We start from the raw sequence: 8828 nt of genomic DNA on the forward strand, positions 1-8828 counted from the left end.
TAAGAAGTATCCAGCAACCTTGTCCTGCCAGGCTTGGAGACTGAAACTTCACTTACTTGCTCAGAGTAAAATGGCCCTTTTACAATAAGGTGACCAGATGACCTGCTTTGGTGGGATAGTTCCGCTTTTTAACAATTTGTCCCGCGTCCCATTTTTTAAAAAGTCCCGATTTTTGGAAAGAATGCACGACAAGCTAGGGAACGGTGGGAGAACCAAATTTTTTAATCAAGATGCCCCTCCCTCCCCAGTCAATGGTGTCCCGCTTAAAATCTGGTCACCTTATTTTACAATTCTTGTAAATAGTTAACTTTAGGACTTCTTTCTTTCAACATTTCTCTTTTCTTTCTCATTACATACACAACCTTCACAAATTTCACACTTTCAAATTAGCCTTCAAACCTTCCTTCAAAAATGCATAAATATGCTTCAGACCTTCCATTAAGTATTTCTATTATAATATTCTTTCTTTTTACTTTAAAATGTATTCAAATTATTCACTCTTAGAAACCTTAAATTTTCAATTATAAAAAATAAACAGCCAACCTTTCTTAGCTTGACATTTTTCAGAGCACTAAAGGGGCCTTGGGACCTAAAGGCTCAGAGAGGGGTCCCTCCACCATGTCATGTCATAGAGGAGCTTTGCCAGAAGAGTAAAGTTGTGAACCTGGAGGCGAGAGTACCCAGTGAGCCAGAGAAAAGAGAAAATATATTGTTCAGAGGAGAGGACAGTCTTAGAGGCGATAAGGAGATTAGGCATTTTCAGTCCAAGGAATGGCTCGGCCTTGTGGGGTGAGAGAGTGAACTGAGGTAGGTGACTGTGGTTTGGGACAACTGGGCTTTATGAGGAGATGCCTGGTAGCCCTGGCCGGGCACTGAGGTAGGGTGAGAAAAGAGAGAATGGGGGAATTTAGTAAGATGCAATGTAGAGGTGAGGTGGCTAATGGCTGTGAGACTAATCCATCAATCCCCATAACAGAGACTGAGGAGGGATCAAGGGTCCCAGCCAACTTGGGGAAGACAGAATAAGTGGCCCCAGTGTCGATTAAAAAAGAGATAGGCTTACCTGCCACCAAAGTCGTTACCCGCAGCTCTGTCCTGGTGATGTAAGACTGTGGGGCCCTGCCAGGACCTAGGCAGCTTCTTCGGTGGCCAGTCCCAGGAAGTCTGGGAGCTCCAAACCGGATCCAGAGGGTGGCCATACTGGACTGGCTGAGGCCTGACCACGAGGGGCCAGACTCCAATCTGATTTCCAGTGCCTTCCCTTCCGCACCTTGGGCAGGGCTCAGGCAGGGGTCTTGGGTTTGAGCAGGACTTGGCTCAGTGTCTTTCTTTGCTGCATTTGAAACATGGGCCCAGAAGGGCTTAGCCCCTGACTTACCCGCAGTTGGAGGATGAGCACTTTGTTTGGGGTTTGAAAGCGGTGGCTTGGAGCTGGAAGGCCTCCTTCTGGGTCTCAGCTTTGGCCTGATCTCGCCTTTGTTTTTGGATTTGGTCTCCTCATCTCTATTATTAAAGACCTTAAAGGTCAGGTTAACGAGGTCTTTTTGAGGGGTTTGTGGACCTGTATTTTTTGAAGTTTGTGGTGTATGTCGGGGGCTGATTGGGATATAAAATGGGTGTTTAGAAAAAGGGCTCCCTTTGGGGAGGTGGGGTCTAAGGTGGTAAATTTCTGTAGAGGAGGACGGGGGACATAGATATCATGCCAAGTCAGGACGTAGGACTGGGTCAGGCTTCTTAGTAAAGAGGGTCGGGTCAGTGGAAGAAAAACAAACCTGAGATGTCTCTTAATCTGTGTGAGGCTGGACACAGAGGATGGGACGTGGACTCAGACTATGCGCTCAGTTCCTGCTGCCTCCCTCAGGGGTAGAATGGACGTGGGAATAGAAGAGGCTGTTGCGGAAGGCAGTCGTTGGGCCTGAGAATGAGTGTTAGATGGAAAGGCTGCTTTGGAGCTCATGTTCTCAGGATTTGAGCTCTCAGGGACTGGGGAGAAAGCAGCTGCTTAAGAGGGACTGGATTTTGGAAATCTGCAGGTGAGGAAGAGAATGTATAAGGGGGCGGAGGTTGGTGGTCTGCTGGGTCAAGAGTAGATTCAGAATCAGGATTGTTAGGGGTAAGATTTTCTGTGTGAAGGAGAAAGATCTGATGGGTAGAGCAAGACTGAGAGAGAGGATTGGGATTGAAGGGGAAAAAGGCCTGGACATGGAGGATCTTTGACCATTTTTCATTGCAGTGACAGCAATTATGTAAACTGCTCAGTGTGTTAAAAATTTGTTTCTTTTCTCTTTTTAAATTGATTTCATAGAGAAAGGGAGAGGGAGAGAGAGAGATAGAAACATCAATGAGAGAGAATCATTGATTTGCTGCCTTCTGCATGCCTCAACGTAGGCATATGCCCTTGGCCAGAATTGAACCCAGGACCCTTCAGTCTATAGGCCGACACTCAATCCACTGAGCCTGTCTGCCAGGGCAGTGTGTTGAAATTGAAAGTGTTGTTTTCAGGCCACTGAGACTTATTATGTAGGTTATGTTGTGGCCAAACAGTGTTATAAAAGAAAGTAAGGCGCTTGGGCCTGATCTCCCCTGTGAGTCTGAGGTGATCAAGATTTTTAAGGAGACAGCCAAGAGGCATTGTTTTGAGGGGTGCAGAGGAAGTGTTCCCCATGATAAGGAGAGTAAAAGTGACCCAAGAGGGGAGGAGTGAGTGACAGACCACAAATCCGAAGGCGACTGTTTAGGGCAGACATCCCCGATGCTAAACAAATCACGAGAAACAAGAGGTGACCCCCTGGACGGGGTGTTCCCAATCCAGAAGGACCCAAAGCCAAATGGCTGAGGAGTCTTCTGGCCTAGTGCTAGGACTTTTGAGGCGAGAGACTTCTGAGAAGTCAGAGAGAGAGTGGGCAGAAGACCTGAGACTAGGGGAATTGTGGAACATCACTCACCTAGAGAAGATTGGCTGGTGTGAGATGGAAGGTCAGGAATGGAGAAGGAGAAATCCCCAGTCCAGCATCCTTCTTGGCTGGCTGGGGGGGACTCCATAAAGGAAGGAAGCCTGATCGAGGCTGACAATTGAGTCACCCAAGAAGGATTCGGAGGTAAGCCCAGGATGAGCTGCTGCTGCCTACTGCTCTGAGTAGCAAACTCAGGGTGACTGAAGACAGGACGATGGCTCCCCATCCCCGTGGAACCCTCCTGGGTTTCAACACCAAATGTGAGGTCGCCAAAGGAGGAATGCAGGAGGCCAGAGTGGTGAAGGATTACGAATTTAGTCGATCATCCACACACCAGGTGGCTGAGCCTGGATGACTCCTGTATCCAGTGAGGGACGTCAAACCTAACATAAAAGACAAAGAGAGAATCTTGAAAGCAGCAAGAGATAAACAGTTAGTGACCTACAAAGGAATGCCCATATGACTGTCAGCTGATTTCTCAACAGAAACATTGCAGGCCAGAAGGGAGTGGCAAGAAATATTCAAAGTAATGAATGGTGAGTAACTACAATCAAGATTACTCTACCCAGCAAAGCTACCATTTAGAATTGAAGGCCAGATAGAGAACTTCACAGATAAGAAAAAGGGAAAGGAGTTGCCACCACCAAACCTGCATTACAGGAAATGTTGAAGGGAAGAAGAAGAAGAAGAAGAAGAAGAAGAAGAAGAAGAAGAAGAAGAAGAAGAAGGGCTAGAACTATAAAAAATGGCAATAAATATATATCTATCAACAATTAAATCTAAAAACTAAAATAAATGAAAAAGCAGAACAGGAAAATGTTAGGATTTGGCTGGTGACATAGGCTGTGAAAGAATTCACAACTAAAAGAAGAGATGTAGAGAGGAAGTTTATTTTACTTTCCAAGAGAGGAAAGGGCCAAGTATTGCTAGTGAATACAGGGAAGGGAACAAAGGGTGGCCTGGTCTTTTAAGTAGTGACTGTTGCCAATCAACAAGGAAGGAAGGGACACTGTGTTTGAGTAGATACCAGGGGTTGTCTTGAAAAGTCACAGCTTGTTTGATTTCCAGGAGACAATCCAGCAGATATCCTAGGGAGGTGTCTTATTAGTATTTTTCCCAAGCCTATGAAACATTGCTTAGAGCAAAAGGTATGAGGAGTTCAAAAGAGGCAAGTTTGAATAGGATGGGGAAGGGACTTTCTACTAACTGGAGACTCCTTGGTGTGAATTATCCCTGAGTTGTGAAAACAGTAGGGAGGAGGACCATGTAAGAATGTGGCCTTGAGAGTACCTTATTTTGTCTTACAGTTTGAACAGAGGGGCTATTTGAATCAGAGGAGTTGAAACCAGACAACAGATAGATCTAGGCTACCTGTCACTACTTAAGCCAATTAAGCAGGGACAGGATTGAATCATGTATAAGCATTTATTCTAATAATGCTGGCAGAATGAGAGAGCAACAGTTCACCCACAAAAGTCTGCTTTGTACCTCCCCATAAGCCAGCTGCTTATATGGGGTAGAAGGACAAAGACATCAGGGTTGTGGTATCCACTGATTGGTCAGCACCAGGGCAGAGGGTCATGGATATCCAATGTCCCATTTTTCTCTTTCTCGACATGGAAAAAGTCCAACTGATGTCAGTTATGGGATCACTTATCTGATTTTGCTGCTTTTCTGGTCTTGGAACTGAAACACAACTGAGGCCTAGATGTATTTAATGTGGGGTCAGAACCTCTTGGACCTAACATGGAAATAGGCAAGAGGAATAAGAATGGGTAAACAAAATAAAAATGTTTATGCAGGTATGGGGATGTAGGTAAAAGGAATCAAAATGGGTATAATGATTAGAGATTAAAGGCACTTCAGGCTGGGAGTTTGCAAAGGGCTGGTTCCTCCACAACAAGGTTGTTAATCTTTCCATGATAATAGGCAGCTCTTGGATGTGTAGGATGGGCTGCATTTTCAGGTTAACTCCCAGCCAGGTTAGAATGTGCTTTCTTTAACCAGAACAAAACAATCACAATTAACAAAGAATGATTATTATCTTATACTAGAGGCTCCTTGCAGGAAGATTCCTGCAATAGGGTTTCCTGCTGTGGTCTCCGCTGCCCCGCCGGCTTCTCTCCCTTTTCCTACCCTGCCTGCGTCCCTTCCTCCTCCACCACCCTGCTTGCTTATTTCTCTGCAGCTTCACTTCCTTCTGCAGCACTTGGCTTCTTTCTACACTGTCTTCAGTCTTTGCTCTGGCCTGGATATGCAAATTAATCACCATCTTGGCTGGGTTAATTTGCATACTTGTCCTGATTGGCTGGTGGGTGTGGCTTGTGTGTAGTGAAGGTACAGTCAATTTTCATGTATCTCTTTTATTAGAGAGGATAATAAAAGGGTAATTTGCAAATTGACCCTAACAGTGGACCTACTGGGAATGACTCATCACTATGATGCATATTGACCACAAGGGGGCAGATGCTCAACACAGTGTGCTTCCACAGGGGGAGCACCACTCATCAGAAGCCAGCTCATGGCTGGCCAGCACAGTGGCTGTGGCGGGTGCCTTTCCTGCCTCCATGGCAGCACTAAGAATGTCCAACTAAAGTGGGAGTGGGCCTAAGCTGGCAGGTGGACATTCCCTGAGGGCTCCCGGAGGGATGTCTGACTGCCAGCTTAGGCCTGATTTCCCGGGGTGTGGGCCTAAGCTGGCAGGTGGAGATCCCCTGAGGGGTCCCAGACTGCAAGAGGGCACAGGCTGGGCTGAGGGACCCTTCCCTTCCCCCCCACCCCCTGGCCAAGTGTGTGAATTTTCATTCACCAGTCCTCTAGTTTCTTATAACTATAGCTAGTCTCTACTATTCTATTTCTCCTTCCAGACCCTAACAGAGCTAATAATAGTGTGGTTTAATTACCAGGTGCTCTCATAAATTGTGAAAGGCCACAACAAAGAAAAGTAGAGGCCTTCCTCTGTTCCTACAAAACAGACTCATAGATACATAGAATTTTGCCAGATGGGAGTGGGGTTGAGGGGATGGGTGGAAAAAGTGAAGATCTTGGTGGCAAAATGGTACCAGCTGTTAGACTGGTTGAGTCAGACCAGATCTTGGCTTAGCAGCCTCTATACTTGAATTCTGGTTAAGAAATAAATCAGAGTCAAGATTCAAACTACAAGAATAAGTTTATTTAGAAAGACATAGCGGTGGAAGAAATGGGATCAAGAAACATGTTACCAAGGCAAAAGAAGGGCCCTTGGAGCCTAGGAGAGAGAAAGGGAAAGGTGATGGGCCTAGGGGAAGAAGAGGCAGAAAGAAAAAGCACCTGCTTGTTCCAGGAGGGAGAGAGCACTGGATCCTTTTTCTTGAAGGCTTTTTAAGAGTGGGATTCTAGCTGAAGCCGGTTTGGCTCAATGGTAGAGCATCGGTCTGTGGACTGAAAGGTCCCAGGTTCAATTCTGGTCAAGGGCATGTACAATACATTGGTTGTGGACACATCCCCGGTAGGGGGTATGCAAGAGGCAGCTGATCGATGTTTCGCTCCCATCGAATTTCTAGCTCTCTATCTCTCTCCATTCCTCTCTGTAAAAAATCAATAAAATATATTTAAAAAAAAAAAAAAAAAAAAAGAGTGGGATTCTAGGGGAGGCCCCAGGAGAGGATCTCAATAGAAAATTCATCTGCTTTCCTTGTGTACTTCCAGGGTTGTGGTCTCTACTGATTGGTCAGCACCTAGGTAGGGGGTAATTAGTCAATGTAGCTGATCCTGACCTCAGCCATGGGATTGTTTGTCTGGTTTTGCTGCTTGTCTGAACCTGGAGCTGAAACACAACCGAGATGTAGATATATTTGATGAGGGTCAGAACCTCATGGTCCTGGGGCTTTATGCTTAAGAACTATTCTCTGGACCCCTTTTTTGTTCTTCCTTTAAGAAGATCTAACTTGAGCCGAAACCAGTTTGGCTCAGTGGATAGAGCGTCAGTCTGCGGACTGAAAGGTCCCAGGTTCGATTCCGGTCAAGGGCATGTACATTGGTTGTGGGCACATCCCCGGTAGGAGGTGTGCAAGAGGCAGCTGGTCAATGTTTCTCTCTCATCGACGTTTCTAACTCTCTCTCCTTCTTCCTTCCTCTCTGTAAAAAATCAATAAAATATATTTTTTAAAAAAGAAGAAGATCTAACTTGTATTGTTGGAGATGGATTTCCAATATCTCATCTCTCTCTGCCTCACCATGGAAAAAGTCCAACTATGTCTTCAGCAGAGTCAAAATAAAAGCCACTGTCCAGAGTTTTTGCTTCATATTGTTTTGGAACCACACAGCCTTCCTTGGGCCCCAGGTGGCCATGAAACCCCAATGTTTGCGATTTCCCAGGTAGGTGAGAATATGGGGCCCATGAGGAAGAAAGAGCAAGAGAGTGAGAGTGAGAGTGAGAGCGCTCTTTGTTCCCCTGGGTTTTAAGCAGGAACTTTTTCACAATTAGCATCTCAAGTTTTCACAGCCTTGCATTGGGGTCCACTCCTTAGCCAACAATCTTTTTTATTTTAAATAAATCTTGATTGTTTAGATTATGACAGATATCCCCCCCCATAGCTCCCCTCTACTTGATTCCTCCACTCCCACCCCATGCCCTTACCCCCAGCCACTGTCCTCATCCATAGGTGTAAGATTTTTGTCCAGTCTCTTCCTGCACCCCTCACACTCCCTCCGCCCCCAAAATTGTCAGTCCACTCCCTTTTTATGCCCCTCATTATATTCACCAGTTTATTCTATTCATCAGATTTTTAATTGACTTGATTTTTAGATTCATTTGTTGATAGATATGTATTTGCTGTCACTTTGTTGTTCATAATTTTTATCTTTACCTTTTCTTCTTCTTCCGTTTCTTAAAGAATACCCTTCAGCATGTCAGATAATACTGGTTTGGCAGTGATGAACTTTTTTAGCTTTTTCTTGTCTGTGAAGCTCTTTATCTGACCTTCAAATCTAAATGATAGCTTTGCTGGGTAATCTTGGTTGTATCGATAGGTTCTTACTATTCATCACTTTGAACATTTCTTGCTACTCTTATCTGGCCTGCATAGTTTCTGTTAAGAAACCAGCTGACAGTCATATGGGTACTCCTTTGAAGGTCACTAACTGTTTTTCTCTTGCTGCTTTCAAGATTCTCTCTTTGTCTTTTGCCCTTGACATTTTTTTTTTATTTTTAAAATATATTTTATTGATTTTGTACAGAGAGGAAGGGAGAGAGATACAGAGTTAGAAACATCGATGAGAGAGAGTCATCGATCAGCTGCCTCTTGCTCACCCCCTACTGGGGATGTGCCCGCAACCAAGGCAGGTGCCCTTGACCAGAATCGAACCCGGGACCCTTCAGTCCCCAAGCCTACGCTCTATCCATTGAGCCAAACCGGTTTCAGCTGCCCTTGACATTTTAATTATGATGTGTCTTTGGATTCCTTTTGTTTGGGGTTTTCTGGGTTTCCTGGACTTGGAAGTCTATTTCTTTCACTAGGTAGGGAAAGTTTTCTGTCATTATTTCTTCAAATAGGTTTTCAATATCTTTCTCTATTCTTCTGGCACTCCCATAACTTGGATGTTGGTACACCTGAAGTTGTCCCAGAGGCTCCTTACACTATCTTTTTTAAAAACTATATATTTTATTGATTTTTTTACAGAGAAGGATAGAGAGTTAGAAACATTGATGAGATAATCATCAATCAGCTGCCTCCTGCACACCCCCTATTGGGGATGTGCCTGCAACCAAGGTACATGCCCTTGACCGGAATCAAACATGAGACCTTTCAGTGCGCAGGCCAACACTCTATCTACTGAGCCAAACCTGTTTCGGCTCCTTACACTATCTTAGTATTTTTTTCTTTTTTCTTTATA

Source organism: Pipistrellus kuhlii, unplaced genomic scaffold, assembly GCF_014108245.1.
Source record: "Pipistrellus kuhlii isolate mPipKuh1 unplaced genomic scaffold, mPipKuh1.p scaffold_m20_p_3, whole genome shotgun sequence".
NCBI classification, from domain to species: Eukaryota; Metazoa; Chordata; class Mammalia; order Chiroptera; family Vespertilionidae; genus Pipistrellus; species Pipistrellus kuhlii.